The 27,836-nt window shown below is 40.1% G+C and overlaps 1 long non-coding RNA gene across 1 annotated transcript; it reads right to left on the bottom strand.

Annotated features, from left to right (window-relative positions):
- On the bottom strand, window positions 1-23,796 carry LOC117507969. The gene is made up of 4 exons (XR_004559914.1): window positions 23,781-23,796; window positions 14,146-14,152; window positions 9,041-9,047; window positions 1-77 (listed from the first exon to the last, which is right to left on the bottom strand). It is a non-coding gene; the product is annotated as an uncharacterized LOC117507969 (long non-coding RNA).
- Window positions 23,797-27,836: the final 4,040 nt, after the last annotated feature.

Raw genomic sequence — 27,836 nt, 5'->3', positions numbered from 1 at the left:
CCCCTCATTTGTGCCTTCCACCCCCCGGATGGGCACTGCCCTTAGCAATTGCCTATACTGCCTATAGGCTGGGCTGGCTGTGACTACTCCAGTGGGTTGACAAGGCCAAAGGTATGACCACGAAGAGAGAGGAGATGGACTGGGTGGTTGCTATCCGGGACCCAAGCTGGTCCCGGATAGCAATGAAGTGCAGCATCAGTGCATGCTCCTAGACTGGACTTGACTTGATATTATGATGAATTTAATTGAAGCAGATGAAACAGCATATTCTCATATTAGTCTCATGTCACATTTGACTACCTGTAAAGATCAAGCAGCAAGTATGACGACCTGCTAAGAGAAATCTGGAACAAAAATGGACCTGTGTCTTGGTGAAACACCAGTGGTACACGTTACGCTCAAACACAACAAAAACAAAACCCTGCAGGGTGTCAAGTCACAAAAGAGTGTTCAAAGGTTCTGATTATGGTGAGTATGAGGATTCTCTCTCTCTCTGTGCCTGCCTGTATACCGGTGTTATTATCCATCATTAGTGTCTATTACACATTAAGTTGTTACGATGATCAACGTCTTTGAAGAGGCCATAATTACAGGGGAGACTGCCAAGAAAGAAAGAAAGAAAAAAGCAGTTTAAAATGTCTCAGACAATATGGTCTGACGAAGACAAATTTACTGCAGGTTGACTCCAGACACTGGTGTCTGTTATTTTATTTTATTTTTTAAGACAAATGCTGCTAAAAATGGGGCAGCCAGCTGGTTTCTCCATCTTATTTCATGAACCATTCAGTAAAACTCAGACGCTTCATACATTTTTGTGCTGAACTAATGTCAAATTGTTGAATTGTGCACAAGGGAGAAGACACTTGATAAAAACAGAATACATACAAAATCCTGAGACATGTCTTAATTCTTAGATTTGTGTGTTACAAAAATGCAAAATCTAAACAGTCAGAAAAGGGTTGGAACTCTGCTTTGACTTCAAAGTCACCTCTGTGTGTCTGTCCTCAAAGTGGAACAACAGCAGTAAGAGGAAAGTCCTGCGTCTGTGGGTCTGTGGGAGCCTGCGGTGGGCCATTTGGCTCTGTGAGAACATGGCGTGGAAGCTAAGCCCCTTCTTCCATTGGAACATGTTTTCCTTTCTCCATGTTTGGACACACAGCAGACAAGTGGAGGTTAGGACAACACTCCGCCAGGAGCCAAAAGACTTATCCGACAAGTAATTAGGAGCAGGGTCAAGTTGAGAGAACTAAGCCCCATAATTCCCCTGTCCAATGCCACGGGTGAGGGAAGGCCCAAATAGAGACCCTTTCCTCCTAAGAAGGCCTTCTAATGGGGCTGTGTGTAAGAGAGAGAGAGAGAGACAGGCACAGACACAAAAACAGACTGTATATATATATATATATATATATATATATATATATATATATATATATATATATATATATATATGCATACACACCTGCGATTTTGCAAGTTCTCCCACTTAGAAATCATGGAGGGGTCTGAAATTTGCATGTCCACTGTGAGAGACATAATCTAAAAAAAAATTCTGGAAATCACAATGTGTGATTTTTAATAATTTATGTGTATGTTACTGCTGCAAATAAGTATTTGAACACCTACCAACCAGCAAGAATTCTGGCTCACACAGACCTGTTAATTTTTCTTTAAGAAGCCCTCTTATTCTACACTCTTTACCTGTATTAATTGTACCTGTTTGATCTTGTTACCTGTATAAAAAACACCTGTTCACACACTCAATCAATCACACTCCAACCTGTCCACCATAGCCAAGACCAAAGAGCTGTCTATGGACACCAGGTGCAAAACTGTAGACCTGCACAAGGCTGGGATGGACTACAGGACAACAGGCAAGCAGCTTGGTAGAAGACAACAACTGTTATGATTATTTATTAGAAAGTGGAAGAAACACGACATGACTGTCAATCTCCCTCAGTCTGGGATTCCATGCAAGATCTCACTTTGTGGGGTAAGGATGAAGCTCAGAACTACACAGGAGGACCTAGTCAATGACCTGAAGAGAGCTGGGACCACAGTCACAAAGATTACATTAGTAACACATGATGCTGTCATGGTTTAAAATCCTGCAGGGCAGCAAGGTCCCCCTGCTCAAGCCAGCACATGTCCAGGCCCATTTGAAGTTCACCAGTGACCATCTGGATGATCCAGAGGAGGCATGGGAGAAGGTCATGTGGTCAGATGAGACCAGAATAGAGCTTTTTGGAATCAACTCTACTTACCATGTTTAGAGGATGAGAACAACCCCAAGAAAACCATCCCAACCGTGAAGCATGGGGGTGGAAACATCATACTCTGGGGGTGCTCTTCTGCAAAGGGGACAGGATGACTGCACTGTATTGAAGGGAGGATGGATGGGGTCATGTATTGTGAGATTTTGGCAAACAACCTCTTTCCCTCAGTAAGAGCATTGAAGATGGGTCATGGCTGGGTCTTCCAGCATGACAATGACCCCAAACACACAGCTAGGGCAACTAAGGGGGGGGGGGGGGGCGCTCCGTAAGAAGCATTTCAAGGTCCTGGAGTGGCCTGGCCAGTCTCCAGACCTGAACTCAATAGAAAATCTTTGGAGGGAGCTGAAACTCCAAACCTGAAAGATCTAGAGATGATCTGCATGGAGGAGTGGACCAAAATCCCTGCTGTAGTGTGTGAAAACCTGGTGAAAAACTACAGGAAACATTTGGCCTGTGTAATTCATCATCAATCATCAATTTTATTTATATAGTGCCAAATCACAACAAACAGTTGCCCCAAGGCGCTTTATATTGTAAGGCAAGGCCATACAATAATTACGTAAAAACCCCAAACGGTCAAAAAGAGAAAGAAACACTCAGTGCATCATGGGAACCCCCCAGCAGTCTAAGTCTATAGCAGCATAACTAAGGGATGGTTCAGGGTCACCTGATCCAGCCCTAACTATAAGCTTTAGCAAAAAGGAAAGTTTTAAGCCTAATCTTAAAAGTAGAGAGGGTGTCTGTCTCCCTGATCCGAATTGGGAGCTGGTTCCACAGCAGAGGAGCCTGAAAGCTGAAGGCTCTGCCACCCATTCTACTCTTACAAACCCTAGGAACTACAAGTAAGCCTGCAGTCAAAGAGCGAAGCGCTCTATTGGGGTGATATGGTACTATGAGATCCCTAAGATAAGATGGGACCTGATTATTCAAAACCTTATAAGTAAGAAGAAGAATTTTAAATTCTATTCTAGAATTAACAGGAAGCCAATGAAGAGAGGCCAATACGGGTGAGATATGGTCTCTCCTTCTAGTCCCCGTTAGTACTCTAGCTGCAGCATTTTGAATTAACTGAAGGCTTTTCAGGGAACTTTTAGGACAACCTGATAATAATGAATTACAATAGTCCAGCCTAGAGGAAATAAATGCATGAATTAGTTTTTCAGCATCACTCTGAGACAAGACCTTTCTAATTTTAGAGATATTGCGTAAATGCAAAAAAGCAGTCCTACATATTTGTTTAATATGCGCTTTGAATGACATATCCTGATCAAAATGACTCCAAGATTTCTCACAGTATTACTAGAGGTCAGGGTAATGCCATCCAGAGTAAGGATCTGGTTAGACACCATGTTTCTAAGATTTGTGGGGCCAAGTACAGTTTTATCTGAGTTTAAAAGCAGGAAATTAGAGGTCATCCATGTCTTTATGTCTGTAAGACAATCCTGCAGTTTAGCTACTTGGTGTGTGTCCTCTGGCTTCATGGATAGATAAAGCTGGGTATCATCTGCGTAACAATGAAAATTTAAGCAATGCCGTCTAATAATACTGCCTAAGGGAAGCATGTATAAAGTGAATAAAATTATTCCTAGCACAGAACCTTGTGGAACTCCATAATTAACCTTAGTCTGTGAAGAAGATTCCCCATTTACATGAACAAATTGTAATCTATTAGATAAATATGATTAAAACCACCGCAACGCAGTGCCTTTAATACCTATGGCATGCTCTAATCTCTGTAATAAAATTTTATGGTCAACAGTATCAAAAGCAGCACTGAGGTCTAACAGAACAAGCACAGAGATGAGTCCACTGTCTGAGGCCATAAGAAGATCATTTGTAACCTTCACTAATGCTGTTTCTGTACTATGATGAATTCTAAAACCTGACTGAAACTCTTCAAATAGACCATTCCTCTGCAGATGATCAGTTAGCTGTTTTACAACTACCCTTTCAAGAATTTTTGAGAGAAAAGGAAGGTTGGAGATTGGCCTATAATTAGCTAAGATAGCTGGGTCAAGTGATGGCTTTTTAAGTAATGGTTTAATTACTGCCACCTTAAAAGCCTGTGGTACATAGCCAACTAATAAAGATAGATTGATCATATTTAAGATCGAAGCATTAAATAATGGTAGGGCTTCCTTGAGCAGCCTGGTAGGAATGGGGTCTAACAGACATGTTGATGGTTTGGATGAAGTAACAAATGAAAATAACTCAGACAGAACAATCTGAGAGAAAGAGTCTAACCAAATACCGGCATCACTGAAAGCAGCCAAAGATAACGATATGTCTTTGGGATGGTTATGAGTAATTTTTTCTCTAATAGTTAAAATTTTATTAGCAAAGAAAGTCATGAAGTCATTACTAGTTAAAGTTAAAGGAATACTCGGCTCAATAGAGCTCTGACTCGTTGTCAGCCTGGCTACAGTGCTGAAAAGAAACCTGGGGTTGTTCTTATTTTCTTCAATTAGTGATGAGTAGTAAGATGTCCTAGCTTTACGGAGGGCTTTTTTATAGAGCAACAGACTCTTTTTCCAGGCTAAGTGAAGATCTTCTAAATTAGTGAGACGCCATTTCCTCTCCAACTTACGGGTTATCTGCTTTAAGCTGCGAGTTTGTGAGTTATACCACGGAGTCAGGCACTTCTGATTTAAAGCTCTCTTTTTCAGAGGAGCTACAGCATCCAAAGTTGTCTTCAATGAGGATGTAAAACTATTGACGAGATACTCTATCTCACTTACAGAGTTTAGGTAGCTACTCTGCACTGTGTTGGTATATGGCATTAGAGAACATAAAGAAGGAATCATATCCTTAAACCTAGTTACAGCACTTTCTGAAAGACTTCTAGTGTAATGAAACTTATTCCCCACTGCTGGGTAGTCCATCAGAGTAAATGTAAATGTTATTAAGAAATGATCAGACAGAAGGGAGTTTTCAGGGAATACTGTTAAGTCTTCAATTTCCATACCATAAGTCAGAACAAGATCTAAGATATGATTAAAGTGGTGGGTGGACTCATTTACATTTTGAGCAAAGCCAATTGAGTCTAATAATAGATTAAATGCAGTGTTGAGGCTGTCATTCTCAGCATCTGTGTGGATGTTAAAATCACCCACTATAATTATCTTATCTGAGCTAAGCACTAAGTCAGACAAAAGGTCTGAAAATTCACAGAGAAACTCACAGTAACGACCAGGAGGACGATAGATAATAACAAATAAAACTGGTTTTTGGGACTTCCAATTTGGATGGACAGACTAAGAGTCAAGCTTTCAAATGAATTAAAGCTCTGTCTGGGTTTTTGATTAATTAATAAGCTGGAATGGAAGATTGCTGCTAATCCTCCACCTCGGCCTGTGCTACGAGCATTCTGGCAGTTAGTGTGACTCGGGGGTGTTGACTCATTTAAACTAACATATTCATCCTGCTGTAACCAGGTTTCTGTAAGGCAGAATAAATCAATATATTGATCAATTATTATATCATTTACTAACAGGGACTTAGAAGAGAGAGACCTAATGTTTAATAGACCACATTTAACTGTTTTAGTCTGTGGTGCAGTGGAAGGTGCTATATTATTTTTTCTTTTTGAATTTTTATGCTTAAATAGATTTTTGCTGGTTATTGGTGGTCTGGGAGCAGGCACCGTCTCTACGGGGATGGGGTAATGAGGGGATGGCAGGGGGAGAGAAGCTACAGAGAGGTGTGTAAGACTACAACTCTGCTTCCTGGTCCCAACCCTGGATAGTCACGGTTTGGAGGATTTAAGAAAACTGGTCAGATTTCTAGAAATGAGAGCTGCTCCATCCAAAGTGGGATGGATGCCGTCTCTCCTAACAAGACCAGGTTTTCCCCAGAAGCTTTGCCAATTATCTATGAAGCCCACCTCATTTTTTGGACACCACTCAGACAGCCAGCAATTCAAGGAGAACATGCGGCTAAACATGTCCCTCCCAGTCCGATTGGGGAGGGGCCCAGAGAAAACTACAGAGTCCGACACTGTTTTTGCAAAGTTACACACTGATTCAATGTTAATTTTAGTGACCTCCGATTGGCGTAACCGGGTGTCATTACTGCCGACGTGAATTACAATCTTACCAAATTTACGCTTAGCCTTAGCCAGCAGTTTCAAATTTCCTTCAATGTCGCCTGCTCTGGCCCCCCGGAAGACAATTGACTATGGTTGCTGGTGTCGCTAACTTCACATTTTTCAAACAGAGTCACCAATAACCAGAGTTTGATCCTCGGCGGGTGTGTCGTCGAGTGGGGAAAAACAGTTAGAAATGTGAACGGGTTGGCGGTGTACACGGGGCTTCTGTTTAGGGCTACGCTTCCTCCTCACAGTCACCCAGTTGGCCTGCTTTCCCGGCTGCTCGGGATCTCCCAGAGGGAAACTAACGGCGGCTAAGCTACCTTGGTCCGCACCAACTACAGGGGCCTGGCTAGCTGTAGAATTTTCCACGGTGCGGAGCCGAGTCTCCAATTCGCCCAGCCTGGCCTCCGAAGCTACGAATAAGCTACACTTATTACAAGTACCATTACTGCTAAAGGAGGCCGAGGAATAACTAAACATTTCACACCCAGAGCAGAAAAGTGCAGGAGAGACAGGAGAAGCCGCCATGCTATACCGGCTAAGAGCTAGTAGCTGCGCTAAGCTAGCGGATTCCAAAAAACACACAAAGTGAATAATGTGTAAATAATTTAGAGGTGATTCAGCAGAGGGAGTGCTTTAGTTAAGGCACGTGAAGATTACACTGTGAAGCAAATCATTATCTAGTTAACTAGAGCAATCTAACTGTGCAGATTAAATAGCTAACAGATGCAGCAAAACACGGCTGTGCTCCGGAACAGGAAGTGATACAATACCGCAGTGAGAGCCAACCACCAGTTGCAAACAAAGGCTACTATACCAAATATTAACATTGATTTTCACAGGTGTTCAAATACTTATTTGCAGCAGTAACATACACATAAATTATTAAAAAATCATACATTTTGATTTCCAGATTTTTTTTAGATTATGTCTCTCACAGTGGACATGCACCTAAGATGAAAATTTCAGACCCCTCCATGAGAGAACTTGCAAAATCACAGGGTGTTCAAATACTTATTTTCCTCATATATATATATATATATATATATATATATATATATATATATATATATATATATATATAATATTGAAACTTACTTTTTAAACTTAAATACTACTATTATAATATAATATTATACATTATGATTTGAAAGTTTGTTATAATTAAAAAGGTGATGTGATGGTGTCTGGAGCCTTCATGATCCTGGTAGGGTCTCCATGGCAAACTGATGTCAGGCGAGGCGCAAGACTAAGAATGGTTCACAAGACTCCATGAAAAAACGAGGAAGAAGAAATGTGACCCAGCCCGGAGGAAGCCCGGAGCCCCCGCCTGGGGCCAAGTCCAGACGGAGGGCCTGTCAGCGAGTGCCTGGTGGCCGGGCTTGCCATGGAGCCCAGTCGGGCACAACCCGAAAAGGTAACATGGGCTTTCCATCTTCACCCTGTGAAGTTCTGGGGTCGGGTGCGCTATCCCATGGGTGGCAGTGAAAGCCAAGCGCCTTGACAGACCAGACTCAAGCACCAAGGGCTAGCTATGGGGGCGTGGAAGTCACCTCACTGTGGGGGAGGAGCCCACAGCTTGTGTTGGCCAGTTAGAGCTGGTGGGCCTTGCCTCCAGGCACAGCCTCGGCTCTGGAACCACTCTCCTTGATAGGATTGGACCTTATTCTTTTCTGTAGTTGTCCCAGGGTGTGAGGCACCAGGCAGGTATTGGGATACTCACGAGTCCCCAGCTGATGTGCAGCTTACGTTGGAGTATTACTCCAGTAGACGAGAGGGTCGCCTCCCTGCACCTCCAGGTGACGGGGGGAAAACTCTGACTGTTGTTTGTGCATATTCACCAAACAGCAGTCTGGAGTATTCAGCCGTTTTGGAGGCCCTGATTGGAGTCCTGTATGGGGCTCCAGTGGGCGACTCCATTGTTCTACTGAAGGACTTCAATGCACATGTGGGCAATGACAGAGACACCTGGAGAGGCGTGATTGGGAGGAACAGCCTCCCTGATCTAAACCTGAGCACTCCTTTGTTACTGGTCTTCTGTGCTAGTCACGGACTGTTCATAACGAACACTATATTCAAACATAAGGATGCTCATAAGTGTTAATGGTACCAGAGCACCCTAGGTCGAAGGTTGATTGATTTTGTGATCATATCATCTGATTGGAGGCCACATGTTCTGGACACTTGGGTGAAGAGACAGGCAGAGCTGTCAACTGATCACCATCTGGTGGTGAACTGGATCAGAGGGTAGAGGAGGACTTTGGACAGACCTGGTAAGCCCAAATGAATAGTGTGGGTGAACTGGGAACTGGGAAGAATTTATCTGATGATGAAAAAATGTAATTTACATTTTTGGATGACATCTTTGTTCAGTGGTGACACAGTAGAATGTGTCCCTTGTCCTTGAGCCCAGCAGGGCAATGCGAGCTGCGGCGAGGAAACAACCGTTATGTTTTCATATCCACAGTCTGCTTGTGCTATTGACCTTCACCTCGCCTTTCATGTGGCCTGGTCCTAAAGCAAACCTCGAAACCCGCAACATGTTCATAAATCAGCTACTCGGAACAGATGCAAAAATAATCATTCTATTTTCAAGCCACATAAAGAACAAAATATGGCATAAAAGACATTCTTGGGGATGTTTTGCAATTTAAATGAGTTGTTCTATGAGCTGTACTCCCACTCTATTATTTTGGTACAAGTAGGGTTTTTTTCCCTCTCTGCCCTGAAAGCTTGACTCTTAGTCTTGTCCATCCAAATTGGAAGTCCCAAAAAACAGTTTTATTTGTTATTATCTATCGTCCACCTGGTCGTTACTGTGAGTTTCTCTGTGAATTTTCAGACCTTTTGTCTGACTTAGTGCTTAGCTCAGAATAAGATAATTATAGTGGGCGATTTTAAACATCCACACAGATGCTGAGAATGACAGCCTCAACACTGCATTTAATCTATTATTAGACTCAATTGGCTTTGCTCAAAATGTAAATGAGTCCACCCACCACTTTAATCATATCTTAGATCTTGTTCTGACTTATGGTATGGAAATTGAAGACTTAACAGTATTCCCTGAAAACTCCCTTCTGTCTGATCATTTCTTAATAACATTTACATTTACTCTGATGGATTACCCAGCAGTGTGGGAATAAGTTTCATTACACTAGAAGTCCTTTCAGAAAGTGCTGTAACTAGGTTTAAGGATATGATTCCTTCTTTATGTTCTCTAATGCCATATACCAACACAGGGCAGAGTAGCTACCTGAACTCTGTAAGTGAGATAGAGTATCTCGTCAATAGTTTTACATCCTCATTGAAGACAACTTTGGATGCTGTGGCTCCTCTGAAAAGAGAGCTTTAAATCAGAAGTGCCTGACTCCGTGGTATAACTCACAACCCGCAGCTTAACGCAGATAACCCGTAAGTTGGAGAGGAAATGGCGTCTCACTAATTTAGAAGATCTTCACTTAGCATGGAAAAAGAGTCTGTTGCTCTATAAAAAAGCCCTCCGTAAGCTAGGACATCTTACTACTCATCACTAATTGAAGAAAATAAGAACAACCCCAGGTTTCTTTTCAGCACTGTAGCCAGGCTGACAACGAGTCAGAGCTCTATTGAGCCGAGTATTCCTTTAACTTTAACTAGTAATGACTTCATGACTTTCTTTGCTAATAAAATTTTAACTATTAGAGAAAAAATTACTCATAACCATCCCAAAGACGTATCGTTATCTTGGCTGCTTTCAGTGATGCCGGTATTTGGTTAGACTCTTTCTCTCAGATTGTTCTGTCTGAGTTATTTTCATTAGTTACTTCATCCAAACCATCAACATGTCTATTAGACCCCATTCCTACCAGGCTGCTCAAGGAAGCCCTACCATTATTTAATGCTTCGATCTTAAATATGATTCAATTATCTTTATTAGTTGGCTATGTACCACAGGCTTTTAGGTGGCAGTACTTAAACCATTACTTAAAAAGCCATCAACTGACCCAGCTGTCTTAGCTAATTATAGGCCTAATCTCCAACCTTCCTTTTGTCTCAAAAATTCTTGAAAGGTAGTTGTACAAATCAGCCTAACTTGATCATCTGCAGAGGAATAGGTCTATTTGAAAGAGTTTTCAGTCAGGTTTTAGAATTCATCATAGTACAGCAACAGCATTAGTTGAAAGGTTACAAATGATCTTCTTATGGCCTCAGACAGTGGACCTCCATCTCTGGTGCGGGTTCTTTATACGCTCAGTGCTGCTTTTGATACTGTTGAACAATGAAAATTTTATTAACACGAGATAGAGCATGCCTAGGTATTATAAGGCACTGTGCTGCAGTGATGGGTTTGAATCATACTTTTGATCTAATAGATTACAAGTTGTTCATGTAAATGTGGAATCTTCTTACACAGACTAAGGTAATTATGGAGTGTCCACAAGGTTCTGTGCTAGGACCAATTTATTCACTTTATCTTTCTACATGCTTTCCTTAGGCATTGCTTAAATTTTCATTGTTACCGCAATGTACCCAGCTTTATCTATCCATGAAGCCAGAGGACACACACCAATTAGCTAAACTGCAGGATTGTCTTACAGACATAAAGACCATGGATGACCTCTAATTTCCTGCTTTTAAACTCAGATAAAACTGAAGTTATTGTACTTGGCCCCACAAATCTTAGAAACATGGTGTCTAACAGATCCTTACTCTGGATGGCATTACCCTGACCTCTAAATTACTGTGAGAAATCTTGGAGTCATTTTTGATCAGGGATGTCATTCAAGCGCATATTAAACAAATATGTAGGACTGCTTTTTGTTGCATTTACGCATATCTCTAAAATTAGAAAGGTCTTGTCTCAGAGTGATGCTGAAAACTAATTCATGCATTTATTTCCTCTAGGGCTGGACTATTGTAATTCATTATTATCAGGTTGTCCTAAAATTTCCTTAAAAGCCTTCATTAATTCAAAATGCTGCGCTAGAGTACTGACAGGGGACTAGAGAGGAGAGCATATCTCACCCATGATTGGCCTCTCTTCATTGGCTTCCTGTTAATTCTAGAATAGAATTTAAAATTCTTCTTCTTACTTATAAGGTTTTGAATAATCAGGTCCCATCGTATCCTTAGGGACCTCATAGTACCATATCACCCCAATAGAGCGCTCGCTCTCAGACTGCAGGCTTACTTGTAGTTCCTAGGGTTGTAAGAGTAGAATGGAAGGCAGAGCCTTCAGCTTTCAGGCTCCTCTCCTGTGTAACCAGCTCCCAATTCGGATCAGGGAGACAGACACCCTCTCTACTTTTAAGATTAGGCTTGAAACTTTCCTTTTGGCTAAAGCTTATAGTTAGGGCTGGATCAGGTGACCCTGAACCATCCCTTAGTTATGCTGCTATAGACTTAGACTGCTGGGGGGTTCCCATGATGCACTGAGTGTTTCTTTCTCTTTTTGCTCTGTATGCACCACTCTGCATTTAATCATTAGTGATTGATCTCTGCTCCCCTCCACAGCATGTCTTTTTCCTGGTTCTCTCCCTCAGCCCCCACCAGTCCCAGCAGAAGACTGCCCCTCCCTGAGCCTGGTTCTGCTGGAGGATTCTTCCTGTTAAAAGGGAGTTTTTCCTTCCCACTGTCGCCAAGTGCTTGCTCACAGGGGGTCGTTTTGACCATTGGGGTTTTTACGTAAATTATTGTATGGCCTTGCCTTACAATATAAAGCGCCTTGGGGCAACTGTTTGTTGTGATTTGGCGCTATATAAATAAAATTGATTGATTGATTGATAAACCGGTTGTACCGCTCCTTAATCTGTTTGATGCCCATAGGATCGTCACCGAAAGCCGTCTGATAATCCAAATGGTTTCCACCTGGCTGTCGCCCAGTTTCTGGCAAATTTGATGCGGCGCTGCTCCAGTCGTTCCGTCTTTTCCTTGGAATGAAAAAATGCCAAGAGAGACTATACCCATCCTCACACAAAGGCTGCTTACAAGCAAATGACGCAATCGACAGGCATGAAAAAATTCACGCATGCGCACGAAGGTTCAAGGTTGGCTCATGCAAGCACACGTGATTCAAATCCATCAGGTTTTTGAAAAAAAAAATAAAAAGGTCCGATACTTTTCTAACAGCGTGACATAACCAATTGCTTTTCTATAGAGTCTCTGAAGAACTGGTTTGGAAGCCCAAAAATTTATGCTCTGAGTATCCCCATGTTGGTAGCACTTACTCTGCCTAAATCGTGAGCAACCCATTCACGATTTTAGAGTATCCCAGAGTCCTTTGCGTGCTGGGGAGGGAGGCTTGATAATGGCTCATCTTAATGCTAACTTTAACATTGAAAATGCCATAGACATGCTAATGCGTTAGCATTGGCCCCGTTTTTAAGTTATAAAATACATCTATCAACTGTTTCAGAAGACCATAACAGGTCGGTTTAACATAAAAAAGGTAAATATTACTCACCAGTGCTGTCACATTAAAGACTCAGGATTATCTTAGCTAAATACCTGAATACTTTGGTTGAACTCACCTCCATAACGACGCTATGTTTCAAAGAAGTTGCCACAAACGCTTGTTTACACTGACAACAAAATCTCGGCCTCCCCAGCAAGAATATGATTACGCACGAGATTTGACACCGTAAAGGCGTCTATACACACCCCATCTTAGATTCACTGAAAAAGTTACCTAACAGGCTAACTTTGGTTTGAGTGTTTATTAAATCTGATTTTTGTGGACTGGGTGGTGGTTTCATAACGCTTTGATGTAAGCATTAAAAATTATGACTTGCTTACTTCTCCAGTAATTCTAGATTAAGTAGGCCTAACACCACCTAGCTACTGATAGCTGCTAAATGTGCTAATGCCATTAGCATCCAACATGAAGACAATAATTTCATGGGTGCACAGACGTCTTAGGTGATCTGTGATTACAATTAATCACACAATAAGCCATATTATTACTGACATTTGTAATATAATGCTCTGAAAAGACAGACAGGGTCCTCCAAAAAACTAGCAGCCACAGTGTATAGGGTTTTCAATCACGTGACCGATTTGCTGCAGGACAGGTGCCGTCTCCATTCTGGATTACAAGGAGGCTGGCACGTGATAGAAAAATGGAGAGAATGTACGGTTATTACGATGCTTTAAATGCTAGAGATAAAGCTATTTATCGTGATAAATGTGTAGCAGTTGGTTCAGTGGATCCGTATCTTATACCAGATACTGAATTTAGTGGTGATATAACGAACTGGCCGACAGTATCACACTGCGATATTGTGAACTAGGAAGCTGCCGACCAGGTCAGCCTCGACGGCCTCCTGCAGAGCATCACAGCGGAGCTCTGAAAGCAGAGGTCGGTCTTGAAGTCCTGAGCGATTTCTCTCACCAGGTGCTGGAAGGGCAGGTTGTGGATCAGCAGCTCGGTGCTCGAGGACCACAATGTAAATAAGCATCCGTATTGGAAGCGTTCTTGTGTTATCCTCGGTAGTATTTTTATGTATTCTTATATAATTTTATTGCCGAATAAAATAAAATAAAATTCTGGTAACAGTGGATTTCTGTTAGCGGCGGATCTCTCTCAGCGCCACGGTGCCGTGAGGCTTCTTCACCACCGACGTGAAGCTTCTGCAATTGTTCGCCAAATGCACGTAGCGTATCACAGCGCCCACCGCGTCATAATCCAGAATGGCCGCGGGACACAAAATGATGTGACCGATACGTCACATGAAAACCCTCTATAGAAAATGAATGCATCTTTAATGTATTTGTGTTACGTTATGTTAGCCAGGCAATCACCAGCATTCTTTGATCCTGGTCCGAGCAGCTTTGCATGATTTTATTGTCTCACTAAGACCGAGATTTACAGCTTGGGTATCAAAATTTGGTAACAATACTCTGTAGTATTGGAGCATTTCGATCAGTGCCACTAAAGTATTGAAATTTGACTCCGCTACAGTTTTGCTGTCAAAATCCTATGCTGTTACCAGTGCAGAAATACTAATAATACAAAAACGCTACTTTTTTTCTGAAGCTTTTGAATCACAGCTAAATCCATGCTAAGGGCAATACCTCCATGTGTAAAATGGTCAGTTACCGTGTGTTAGCAAGTCAACCTCTTAGGGAGCGTTGTAGTCTTTGTTTGGACGTGTCTGCGTGCTGTTTGTTGTTTTCACATTGAGTCAGTGACTAAGGACATCATGGAAGGAGGGATCATCCATCTCAGCCACGGATTAGACGGGACTTGGGTGCTCTGCAGGGAAATAGGGTCTTCATTAGAAAAATGGGAAATAGACCGCTGCATCATAAAGAACCATTAGTGTTTATTGATGAGACTAATGTGTGTGTTTAAAGTAAATTAGAGGGGGAGAGGCTGTGCTTTAGGGAGCTGGTGATGAAAGGCTTACATTAACGTACATGGTGGAGGGACTGCTGTTTTCTATTTGGACAAACTGCTTCCCCTCTTCTCGGCACCCCAAACCACACACACACACACACACACACACAATTATACTGTGTACTGTACACACTGACACTCTCACACACACTTACTGACTGTTCTTCACTCTGTCCTACACATGTAAGTCATATACTAACCAGAGGAGGCCTGGCGCCCGGAGAGAGCAGCCTGGAATTGCCCCTACGAAACCAAATCCACTTTATCAAACTGCCAGATGTCAGTCCCAATCCTCTTCCACTGGACGCTGCTTTCAACAGGCAGCGGGACAGCAGCTCTCCAGAGCCAATGCAGTTGGGACACGAGACACCCCAAACTTATGCTTGTTTGATACATATGGTGTCCATATCTGAATGGAGAATTCAAGCTTAATTCCTGATCTGCAGTCGTTCTCATTATTAAAATCTTGTCAAAGTGGGCTTGTAATAGGTTTAACCTGTATTATTAACAAAAGGGAGAAATGTGTGGAGGTGTACTAGAAAAGCTTCTTCAATTTCTGAGACTTTGAGGCGGGTGTTGCTTTGTGTTTGATTGACAGCTGAGACATAGACACACAAACAGAGTATACAGACATGCACCTATAATTTCAGCTTGACTAGCTACAAAACTGAGAAGCAAACATCTTTTTTAACAGATGCATTGAAGGAAAAATGTTCACCCCATTTTGCAGCCAAAATGAGAAATTTCATATTTGCAGGTAATATTTTAAATTATATAATGGCTGAGTGGATCCTTGTCATTTGATTGGTGGGTTGTATGTCACGTGACATGGATTATTTGTACCATTTGCCATTGTGTTTTATTGACGGTGCAATAGTTCTTTTTAGCGTGCAATTTTGATGCTATATGAAATTTGCTATTGCACGCCCTGAGCACCATGCCCACTCACACTACCGGGGGCAGTGTTTAGCTAAAGATGGCGGCATTTGTTTTGCACACAGATGATGATTTGAAGGCGCTAACTGACGCTGCTAATTCTTCTAACACACACACAAAAAAAATCTAGTACACTGTAAGCCATCTGGAGGCATGAAGAGCTGTTAGGATGAAAAGCTGGATTAATATTTAAATTGTTGCTGGACTGAGGAACTACACAAAGTGTTGTTTTTTTTTTTTTTTGGAAGTACATGGAGTCAGTGCACATCATCACAGATTGTTTTTCCAAGTTGACTGAGAACAATTTTGGACTCCAGTTTAAATTTCATGTTGATCTGTTGACATCAAAACACCAGTGTAACACCAAATGTAAATCCCTTTTCTGTTGTTTATAAATTAATAAAATATGACAAGGTTCTATTTTAGTTGTTATATAAAATAAATAATGAATGTTTTTTCATTCCTTCAATGGAATGAATATTTAATTCGGTGGAAGATGGAATGTACCATTCCACTCAGCTTTGCGTATTTGAATGGTAAGTTCCATCTTTCACCTCATGAAATATTCATACCATTGAACTCATAAACATTCATTATTTGTATACTATTGTGCCACAGTTGGCTAACTAACTAGCCTACTACCCAGTTGGATTTGCAGGATGTACTATTTTAAGTCAGTGCAATTCAATTCAGTTTTTCTTTACACAGTGTCAGATCATAACATAAATGGCCTCACAACACTATACATAGGTAAGGTGTAAAGCTTACCTGCCCTATGAGAAGGTAAGTGATAAAAGTCAGCATAAACTCCCTCAGTGCTTTTTGATTATAGGGGGAAACCTCAAGCAGCCTAGACTCAGTGAGGTGACCATCTGCTATTGTCAAACTAATAAGATAGAACAAAATGCACAAGTATGAGATAACATAAAATGACAGAATTATTGCAGCTAAGCAGCCATATATATAGTCCAACATTTCCTATGATAAGATAGTTAAAATAGAACAACGAGATGACGATTAGAGTCCCAGTGAAATGGACTGCATTAGTAAGTCAGTCATTGTGTTGATGTCAGATTAGTCATTAACAACCCATCCATGAGGAGACAGGTTCCAGTGTATCCACACAAGTTTTATATTGTATCAGGGTTTCATCCACATGGAACCGGCATTTCCAGAGCCCAAAAATGCTACGTGCAAATGGCACATTTGCATTTTCATGTGTACAACCAATACATAACATTTGTGAATCGATAATGTCATAGCCCTGCCTCTCTAACCTCAGCCTTACCCCGACTGTAAGACGTCACGTAACAACAATAACAATGGCGGACTACAGACTTGTGTGCTACAGAAGTTACTGAACGTACTGTCAACATTCTGTTGTAGTTTTGTCCACTTATAGTGGAAGCAGAAGTTCGACTTTATCCTCAGTCCACCCAGAGTCTCAGTTTTTGTTCTTGCTTTAGAATACGTGTTCGCCATCTTCTTCTTTTTCTTTTTTTTCTGCTCTGTGATTGTATACACACAAATTCACGTTTAGCTGTTTGAATGAGTCGACTCTCTGCAGTTAATCCATCAAACTGTCCATTATTCCTCTTTGGTAAATATGAACCAGCAAGCACCCCATGCACGTGCACGCATGCATCAGATGCATGTGTAGGATGAGCTCGGGATGTCAGACTATGTCCGTGCACCCCGTGTCTTCTCCAGTAAAGCAAAATCTCTGTGGCACCTTATCACCACACAGACCCGTGCTTGTTCAGATGTCAGAAAACCGTCACAGGATACTGACTGGAAACTTTGTTGTGTGTGGGGAAGTTCTTCCCTGTGCAGTTTTCCCCACAAAATCTGCATTTACACAAAATAAGAGTTAGATAAAATAAAACATCCACATCTACATGATTTGACACAACCTCAAAAATCTACAGTCCGTGCCTCTATGTTGAGTCACTCTGAAAATCCAGGGGCAGATCCAGGATTTTGTAAAGTGGGGCGGGGGGGGGGGGGGGGTGCATGCATTTGTAAAGGAATATTTTGGTACCATTTCCTGCATTTTGGTGCATTGGCAAACTGTGGAAAACCAAGTAAATAGGAATTTTGTTGCAATGTCAAGGAATTAGGTCTGAGTCAAAGACGTCTGGGATATAATTAATCAGCTTATTCTTAGGTATTCATTTCTACTTTATTTTCCATGCAAAATAGCACAGAACCCAACCTTTCTAGTCTGGTGTAGGATGTGGCTCGAGCTGGATTGCAAACCCCAGTCTGGATGTGGCCTAGGAGGATGAGCCAGATTTGAAAAAGAAATCTGAACGCCATCTGGCTAGAAAGCAGTCCAGACTGAATCTGTCTTAAACTGGATTGCAAACCTCAGTGTGATAGAGGTCTAAACCATCATCCAGGAAAGTGATGACCTAAGTTCAAAAGTTCCAATATAAAGTGCATGTATATCAAAGTAAGTTCTCAACCATTCATAGTTGAGATAACCATGATATTATCCTACACCTCTTTGAAATACTAAATTCTTTCAAGGCCGACACTCTTTTAAAGCGCCAAAAATTTATCCAAAGAGTCCTGTTCAGTCACTTCACGGGAGCCCAACCTTGCACATATAAAACCCTTTTGGCTGCTCCCTTGTTTTTCACCCGGGGTCACCACAGCAGATCTGAGGTGGATCTGCATGTTGAATTGGCACACGTTTTACGCCGGTGTCGCCGACCCAACGGTCCCCCCTAAAATCGGTCCTCTTTTTGCATCTGCACATGCGGCATTAGCCACGGTTCACAGATTAAAACCTTGTTTCTGCTTCAAACTCCACTCTAGTCATCATCTAACTCAGTGACAGATAACTAAAGCTTTTGTACAACAGTCATTTCCACATAAATTCAGCATTATTTCATCATAAAAGACAGATGAAGCTATCAGAGCGCTGCGGCTGAACGAGCTGCTAGCTGATGCATTCACTGCGCGTTGGTTATTTCAAAGTGTCACGGAATTTCAGAGTTTCTGCTTAAAACAGCCTCGTTTCTGCTTAAAACTGACTTTAGAATGATTTAAAAGGTTTTACCTTTATCATCTGATGGTTAATAATCCCATTAATCCATTTGATTGCTTTGGTGAAGAGACTCTGCCTCCTATGTGCTGCTGTGGTCCAAAATGACGCATGTGCAGATGCAAAAGGCAGACCAATTTTTAGGGGTGGACCGTTTGGTCTGGGACACCAGATACCCTTCCTGACACAACTCCACTTTACATGGAGAACTGTGGCAGGGGTGGGGTTTGCAATGTGTATTCACTGGATCCCAGACTATCACCATTCCAGTAAGCCTGACAAAAACAACTAATTAACATTTAACATTCTCATCAGCAGAAGAGTATTAGAGAAATAAGAGGCAAGCCAGTGATGCAGTACAACAAAGTATTGCCTTGCCCCCATTAGGGAATAGCAAAGCAAATTGTATCCACTTGGTCTTGGAAACTACACAAGTTTAGAAGTTAAAAATGCACTGACAACTTGGAACTCCTGCCAGGGCTATTATGTTGTCAATGTGGAGTTAATCATCAAGCAAAAACATCAAGGCCCCTGTCCTCCACCCAGTGCAAAACAGTGTACAGTGCAGCTCAAATGCCATTGCTAGTTTGCAACTGACATAGTTGTGAATTTCTGGTCCAACAGCTGCGTTCTTTAAATAGTTAATGCACTTGAAACCATGAGTGTGTTGGTCTTAAACTGACATGCAGTTCTGGTTCTATCGTTAGGCAGCAGAAAAACCATTCTGCATGGACCACCAACAACCTGGTCTAAACTTAAACATAATTTTTCTGCTATTTATATAGTGTAATATACAAACCTTACGTAAGATGTTTCATGACGCACCTCTTAAATGGGATGACAATTTATTTCATGTCATGCCTAAAACACACTGATGATAATTAGGTGACTAAGTCCAACCCCTTCATGCCCTGTGGCCCACTTTGTTCTCAGATTATGCAACTTCTACAGAGCAAAGCAGATGGAACTGGACACACCCCAAATGCACGTGTGTTATGCACCTTTAAAATGTTTGCCTGAAGCACTCAAGTCAAATCATGTTTGTTATTTTTTCACAGGATCGTTTGTTTGTATAACACTGAAATGAAATGACGTGGTCAGAAAATGTCCTGGCAAAACATTACTGAAAGTTAGGTATGTGGAAAAGTATACTGTCAGCTTCACACTTTGTGTTTGCTTGTCCATGCTTGTTGATAGGAATCACAAATTTTCAAGAATACAAACATGGGCACAGACACTGAAAAAAGGAGAGTGAAATTTACTTGGAAAAAGCTTAACAATTTCCACACAGAAATTCTGAATAAATTTAACTGGGTACATTCTCTTACTTTTGTAAGTAAAAGTTACTTGTCATTCGTAAAATCTGTTTCAAATCTACTAAAGCAAAACCTTTACATCGTGGTTTCAAGAACAAGCTCAGAACTTGGACGCCTGCATGGACTCTTGTCAATTGTTGTGTTCTGTATTGTATAACGGCTGAGTGGATCCTTGTCATTTGATTGGTGCTTTGTATGTCAAGTGACATGGATTATTTATCCCATTTGTGTTGCATTGCATTTAAAGTGCAAATTTGGTTCCATACATTTGGTACCATTGCACTCTGCACACACATACACACACACACACCTACACGAACACACACACGCATGTGCACATACAGGTGCGCGTACACATGCACACAAAACAAATCCACTGCACTGTAAGCCATCTGATGTGGCTTTTTTTTTTTTTTTTTTTTTTTTTTGCTGCACTGAGGAAATACACAGTCTTTTTTTTTTTTTTTTTTTTTTTGGTAGTACTCGCGCACACAAGCGCCTTCCTGCTTGTGTGAGCATGCCTCGCGCACATGCTCACGCAAACCAGGCAGTGCTTAGCTTTAAGGCAAACATGGCGGAGTTTGTTTTGCTGACAGACAACAATTTGATGCACGGCATAGCGGACTTCATTGTCAGAATTATTCTTGGACTCCTATTTAAAGTTCGTGTTGGATTGTTGATGACAAAGCAGCAGTGACGCAACAAAGGTGGATTAATTTCTGACATTATTTTTTTCGCTGCACTGAGGAGGTACCAAAATGTAAGTCCCTTTTCTGTTTGTAAATTAATATAATATAAAATAACATAATTCGGTGAAAGCTGGAACAAACCATTCAACAAGGCAAAGCCGAGTTGAATGGTTTGTTCCAGCTTTCACCTCATGAAATATTCATACCATTGAACTCATAAACATTCATTATTTGTATATTGTAAACTTTTTTGGTAGAATGACCCAAGCAGAGGGTCACCTCTTTAAGTGTGGTCTGCTTGAGGTTTCTTCCTTAATATCATCAGAGGGAGTTTTTTTCTTATCACTGCCGCCTGTGTGCTTACTCTTGTCTTTTTCAAGTCCAAGTTCACTTTAGGTAGAGAGTGTTGCTACCCCTGCCCCAACCCAGTAAAAGGTTGGTGGTTCAATTCTAAACCAGTCTCACAGCAGTTCGTGGTGGCATTACAACAAGTACATTAATCTATGGGTTCATGACGGGGCATGAAAGCAGGGCGCTTTTGTGACAGGGGCACAAAATCTGGGGTAACGGGGTGTATGGGGGAGTTATGGTTAAGTTTAGGTGAGAGGACACACACTATGGTTATAGTTAGGAGTTCTGGTAGCATCAAAAGTGATTGCAGACCCAAACAATGAGTCAGCACTTCTGTCTTTGAGTGTTCTGCTCACTGTTGGAAACTCTTGTTTACTACATAGACTGCAGCAGTGAACCAGTTGAGAGGAGCAGCAAAGCTCAACTCTCTACTCAAAAGCAGGGTTGCCATGAGGTGGAGGTCTTGGAAAATAAAGCAGTACTGAATTATGGTTTTGATTTATAAATAAAATTAATATGGTTAGAATAACTCCATTAATCTCAATTCTGTCATTTGTATAAAGTTAAAATATAACACATATCTTTTAATTTAAATAATGCACCAATTCTAAAGTTTTGTAACAAACACAGACAGGTGCAAAAGGGATTATGGGTAAATGAGCCTCCACTAACACTGATTGGTTGACTCATTCATTCTATGTAAAAAACCAACACATTAATGTGACGTGGCATGTGTGTTGGTATTTAAATGTGCTTTTGTAAAATATGCTATTTTTTATATATGTACAAAAAAGCAATTTGCTAAAGCCAAAACTAAGTCAAGTTGTGATTTGACAACCGTCTGACGTAACCGGGGTCAAAATGCATAGAACACTGGCCATCTACTGGTGCCCACACCCTTACCCATAATCCTTTGTGTAAAGGTTTTTTTTTTTTTTTCACCAGAGAGTTCTGCGGTTTAAACAGAATCCATGCCGACAATTGTAAATGAACATTATACAACAAAAATGTATATTTTTATTTCTTTAGCTCCAGCAAGATGCTGCAACAACTCTTAGGTGCGCAAAGAATTATAATTTATGTGATATCTCAATACTTTACTGCCATGAAAACTACTGGCCAGTAGATGGCAGTAGAGACCATAGAGCAAACAGGGAAATATTGGAGAAGCAACCTGAGCTTCTTCTGACATTTAAAACAAACACAGTAACAAATAACAATGTCTATAAACCCAGAAAATATAGAGTTTTAGGCACAATATACAAAGAGTTTAATGCTGTTGTCCGTGTGGAGCCCGATCCGAGCATCTCAAATGCATTTCTCCTGTCATGACTGTACTGTGATTACCCATAATACCCAAAAACATATAGCTGATATTTTTGCTTTATAAAACTTCAGAAGTGACGTTAATTTAAATAACATGTCCAAAATTAGTTTGGATAAAATTTAAAGCATAAGTTAAAACTGTATGTCCCTGGAAGACTAGGGTGATATTGCTGGTGAGTCAGTATGGTATCAAGATTAATTATCTTGTGACCAGCTCTCTTCTGACTGCAGAGGATAGAGTAGTTTTTCCTAAAACCAGCTATTCTTTTCTCTGTTTACAGAAGATTGAGTGGCTTTTCTGTTGCAAAGCCTTTAACAGATAAGTGCTAAAATCTTTGGCATCAGACTTCACAAAGGTTTTTAACTGTTCATGCTTTTTCAGTTCACCTGCTAAAACATATTAGTGATCTAAAAATTATCAGACCAAAATTTATTGGAAGATAACTGGCCCGATGATGCTTTTCAAAGTTATCTGAAAAGCTAATCTGATAATGAAAACATTAACTTAAATAATTAGCGGATTAGTGGAACTGTGTCCACCATTGATAAAGGCACATTTTTTGTGGACTAGGTGGTGGTTTTCAGGACGAGTGGTTTGGGTGCAGGAAATAAGACTAATGACTGTCATACTGCCTCAGTAACTATCAGTGGACCTAATCTTACCGAGCTATTGACATCTGTTACTCAGTACACATGGTGCTACCCTCGAAATCAAGTCATGTTAAAACTTCTCGCAACAGACATATGAGAACACTGACTTTTTACTTCACAGCAAACCGTATTATGTCACATATCTGTAATAAAATGTTCAGAAAGGATAAACACAGCCGGGTCCACAGCAACAAGCCGCCTCTGCTAGCAGCTAGCAGGTGGCTGCCTTGATCTGACATACTAGCTGTCACTCAACAACCCAATCTCATGCCATTTTGTGATAGCATTACGAAATGTAAATTAATCTATGGTTCATGATACGTCATGAAAAGCGATTCATGTTCATGGTGGGAGCATGAATTCATTTTGTGATGGGAGCATGAAATGCGAGGTGACTCAGGGAGGTCTGAGGGGGTTATGGTTTGGGGAATGGAGAGGGTTAGGTTATGGCTAGGGTTAGGTGAAGGGGTAGGGTTAGGCACAGTAAAATAAAATAAAAATTAAAAAAACCCGCGCCTCGAAAATCAATCAATCAATTTTTTTATATAGCGCCAAATCACAACAAACAGTTGCCCCAAGGCGCTTTATATTGTAAGGCAAGGCCATACAATAATTATGTAAAACCCCAACGGTCAAAACGACCCCCTGTGAGCAAGCACTTGGCTACAGTGGGAAGGAAAAACTCCCTTTTAACAGGAAGAAACCTCCAGCAGAACCAGGCTCAGGGAGGGGCAGTCTTCTGCTGGGACTGGTTGGGGCTGAGGGAGAGAACCAGGAAAAAGACATGCTGTGGAGGGGAGCAGAGATCAATCACTAATGATTAAATGCAGAGTGGTGCATACAGAGCAAAAAGAGAAAGAAACAGTGCATCATGGGAACCCCCCAGCAGTCTACGTCTATAGCAGCATAACTAAGGGATGGTTCAGGGTCACCTGATCCAGCCCTAACTATAAGCTTTAGCAAAAAGGAAAGTTTTAAGCCTAATCTTAAAAGTAGAGAGGGTGTCTGTCTCCCTGATCTGAATTGGGAGCTGGTTCCACAGGAGAGGAGCCTGAAAGCTGAAGGCTCTGCCTCCCATTCTACTCTTGCAATGCAACTCATTTCGTTATGGGAGCATGAAAAAAAAAGCGTGAGACTGGGCTGCACTCAAAGCAACCATTTTCCTATTATTATGCCTTATAATATCTTAAAATGATGAGTTATATCCCTCTCTCCACCATTATAGTTGTCATGAAGAGGTAGCTATCTATAGATACCAAAACTGTCTTTTGTATGAGGCTGTGAAGATATTTATTACTGTTGTAAAATTGGGGATTACAGCACAAGCATCTATGGGGAGTGACTTGCTTTTGAAGCCAGCCTCAAGTGGCCATTCAATGAAATGCAAGATTTGGCACTTCCGCCTTGGCTTCATTTATCAGCACTTGAGGTTGGGGCTTGGTGGGAGACAAAGTGAGTGATTGTTGTTCCAGTCCGTTGTCTGGCTGTTGTCATCATTATGATGCAATTAAACTACCGATCTATATATACAATAAACAGAACTCTCAATGCCGTATGCAAAGGTAGGGGGTGCTATCCTTAAAATGCGTGAAAGATTTCTCCCAACTTTTTCTTTGCTTTAAAAAAAGTGAGCACATTATACTCAGCTATTACAGTGAATAATGTTCATCTGGACTTGAAATAGTATCCCATCAACATAATATATTTTGCATGAAAAAAAAAAAAGGTTTTCTTTCTATAAAACAAAAAAGATAATTTTCCCCACCAAATCTCATAACTGTCATTTCAATTGACATATTCACATTATTGGAATTGTTCCATGCTCCTCATGTTGCTGCTGTAAATAAGGCATGCACAAAAATGAAGTCTCCAAATGGTAAATTATTCTTCATTACAACAGGGTCACGGTTACCAGCGATGCCAAGCTAAGCAAACACTTTTCAAAGTCCAACAGCTCCCTCGACAGCTCTAATGCCTACTAAGATTGAGCAGGAAGTGAGCAGTAATTTGCCATGAGTTCTGTCCAGGCTCAGAACTCCCAGACATCGTGTCGTCCAATTAGAGTGGAGTCGCGTGGTCCAGGGGGCCCTGTCTTAGGGTCACAAAGTTGAAATAGATTCCAACTGTCTCCAGAGAGTTGTTGATTGAGTTCCTCGTAATATGCTGGAATCACTCTCTCCTTTGGCATTTTTAGTTATAAGTGTGTACAGATTTCTCATGGGTTTTACATAAGTGAGCAGCCCTCATCAATCTGAAAAAAAAAAAAATTACTGCAACGGGGACAGTTAGAGAGAACAGTAACTGTCCTTTGAAAATTAAATACGAGATTATGGCTGCTTTGAGGAATGGAAAGGGGGAATGGGGGTGTGTAATATGAACAATATGGTATGAATTAAGTCAACCTTATTTTGTCATGATTATGTAACTAATTACATTTTAGGCTTTCCATTCTGAAAATGGATGTTGTCTTCAGTGGGAGAAAGACATATTAATTCATTTCCATGCCATAATTAATTAGTTCCACTTAGTATCTTGGAAAAGCCTCCTGATTGTGCACGCTATCTTTCCTCCATCATGACTACAACAATGAATTATTGATTTGACTGCACACAGAAATGAAATAATTTGGCAGCAGCTAGACTTAAATGTTATTTTTTGGTGTATAAGGTTTATAAGGTCATTTCTGTGCAATAAAAAAAATTATAGATGAATCAAATTTTTGTATAACTCATCAGTTTTTATTTATTTATTTATTTCATTCATTTAAAAGAAAAAGACAAAAGCAGAAATGAAATTTACAAGACTTTGAATGAAAAGGAGCAGAGAGAAGAACAAGTCTTATATTTTCTGCCCCTTTTTACAATACAATTTTTCAATATTAAGTATCATTATTCAACATTATTAAACAGATTACATTTTTGACTTGTCACATACCACTGACTTATTTCATAATTTTAACCATTATTTAAAAGATTACATCCCTAACAGGTTACATTTTAAACTTAAAACATTCGAGACATCACTAACAGATCACACCCTAGGCTTTGTCATAGCCCACTGACTTATTTCATAGTTTCATACTTACTTAATACATCTAATTTAATACGTTTTTTAAAATAATTTGAGCGACCTTGATTCTTTGATTTCTTTGTTGAGGTTGTTCCATAATTTTAACCATTCACTGCAATACTCCGTTCCTTTACTTTGGTTTTGAATCTTGGTTTTTAAAGACTTATAACTACTTACTCTTTTTTCAAACATATTTTGAATGTTTATTGGTAAGGTATTTTTGTTAGCTTGATACATTGTTTGTAATATTTTCAAATCAACTAAATCATGAAATTTAAGTACCGTATACTTAATGAATAATGGATTAGATGGATCTCTAAAATGACTATTACTAATCATTTTTAAAGCTCTTTTCTGCAGAATAAATAATGGTTGTGTATAAGTTGTACATGTTGATCCCCAGATTTCTACACAATAAGTTAAATATGGGACAATCAATGAATTGTACAATGTTAATAAACCATAACTATTTAATGAAAATTTTACTTTATGCAAAACAGCAATGGCTTTCGCTATTTTTCCTTTTATGGAATTTATGTGTGAATTCCATGTAAGATCTTCATCAATCATGACTCCTAGAAATTTCGTTTCTTTTACCCTTTGTATGTCCATTCCATCTATTTTTAATGACACATCATTATTTCCCACTCTGTCATTAAATAATATGAAATTTGTCTTATTAAGATTTAGTGACAATCTGTTTATATCAAACCAATGTTTAACTTTTTCCAACTCTGTATTTATCACTTGTACTACTTCCTGTATATCTGATCCAGAGTAAAATAATGTTGTATCATCAGCAAATAATATGCTGCCAAGTACTTTAGATACATTCACAAAATCATTGATATACAAAATAAACAGTTTGGGTCCAAGTACCGACCCTTGTGGTACACCATGAATAATGTTACACAATTCTGATTTAGTATTATTTATCTGAACAAACTGTTTTCTATTTTCTAAGTAGCTTTTTACCCACTGATGTGCAATACCTCTAATTCCATATTGTTGTAACTTGTGAAGCAATCTTGAGTGGTCAGTAACATCAAAAGCTTTTTTCAGGTCGATAAAGATACTTACAAAATAATCCTTATTATCTATTGTTGTTGATATTTTCTCTGTTAATTCCATAATTGCCATAGCTGTCGAATGTTTTGTTCTGAATCCATACTGAGCATTATTTAAAATATGATGTTTCTCAATGAATTTGTCCAACCTTGTCACAGAAACTTTTTCCATAATTTTAGAAAACTGTGGAAGCAATGACACTGGCCTGTAATTTGAAAAATTATGTTTGTCTCCATTTTTATATAATTGAATTATATATATATATATATATATATATATATATATATATATATATATATATATATATATATATATATATATATATATATATATAGTTTAAGCTGTTTTAAGTCATAAAGACATGGTTAATTAGTGGTGTGGTCACTTTAAGTAACAGCTGGTATGTGCCAGGTCTGGTGTTTAGCACAGACCGCTAGCAAGCCACTAGCGGTGGGGGGTGACAACGTTTGCACTTGAGCACTTCATTACAATTATCTGAGATAATATGGTTTACTATATGGTTCATTTTACTAATTGACCATATCTGAGAAGTCTGTGTTCCACTAGTTTCAGTGAATGAAGTGTTATTTGTGTGTTAGCATGGTGTGCACTAATTAGCAGTTATCGATAACTTG

The sequence above is a fragment of the Thalassophryne amazonica genome, chromosome 3 (genome assembly GCF_902500255.1).
Source record: "Thalassophryne amazonica chromosome 3, fThaAma1.1, whole genome shotgun sequence".
Taxonomy (NCBI): Eukaryota; Metazoa; Chordata; class Actinopteri; order Batrachoidiformes; family Batrachoididae; genus Thalassophryne; species Thalassophryne amazonica.
Note: the sequence above shows the minus strand (reverse complement) of the source record. Positions and strands in the feature narration are given on the sequence as shown.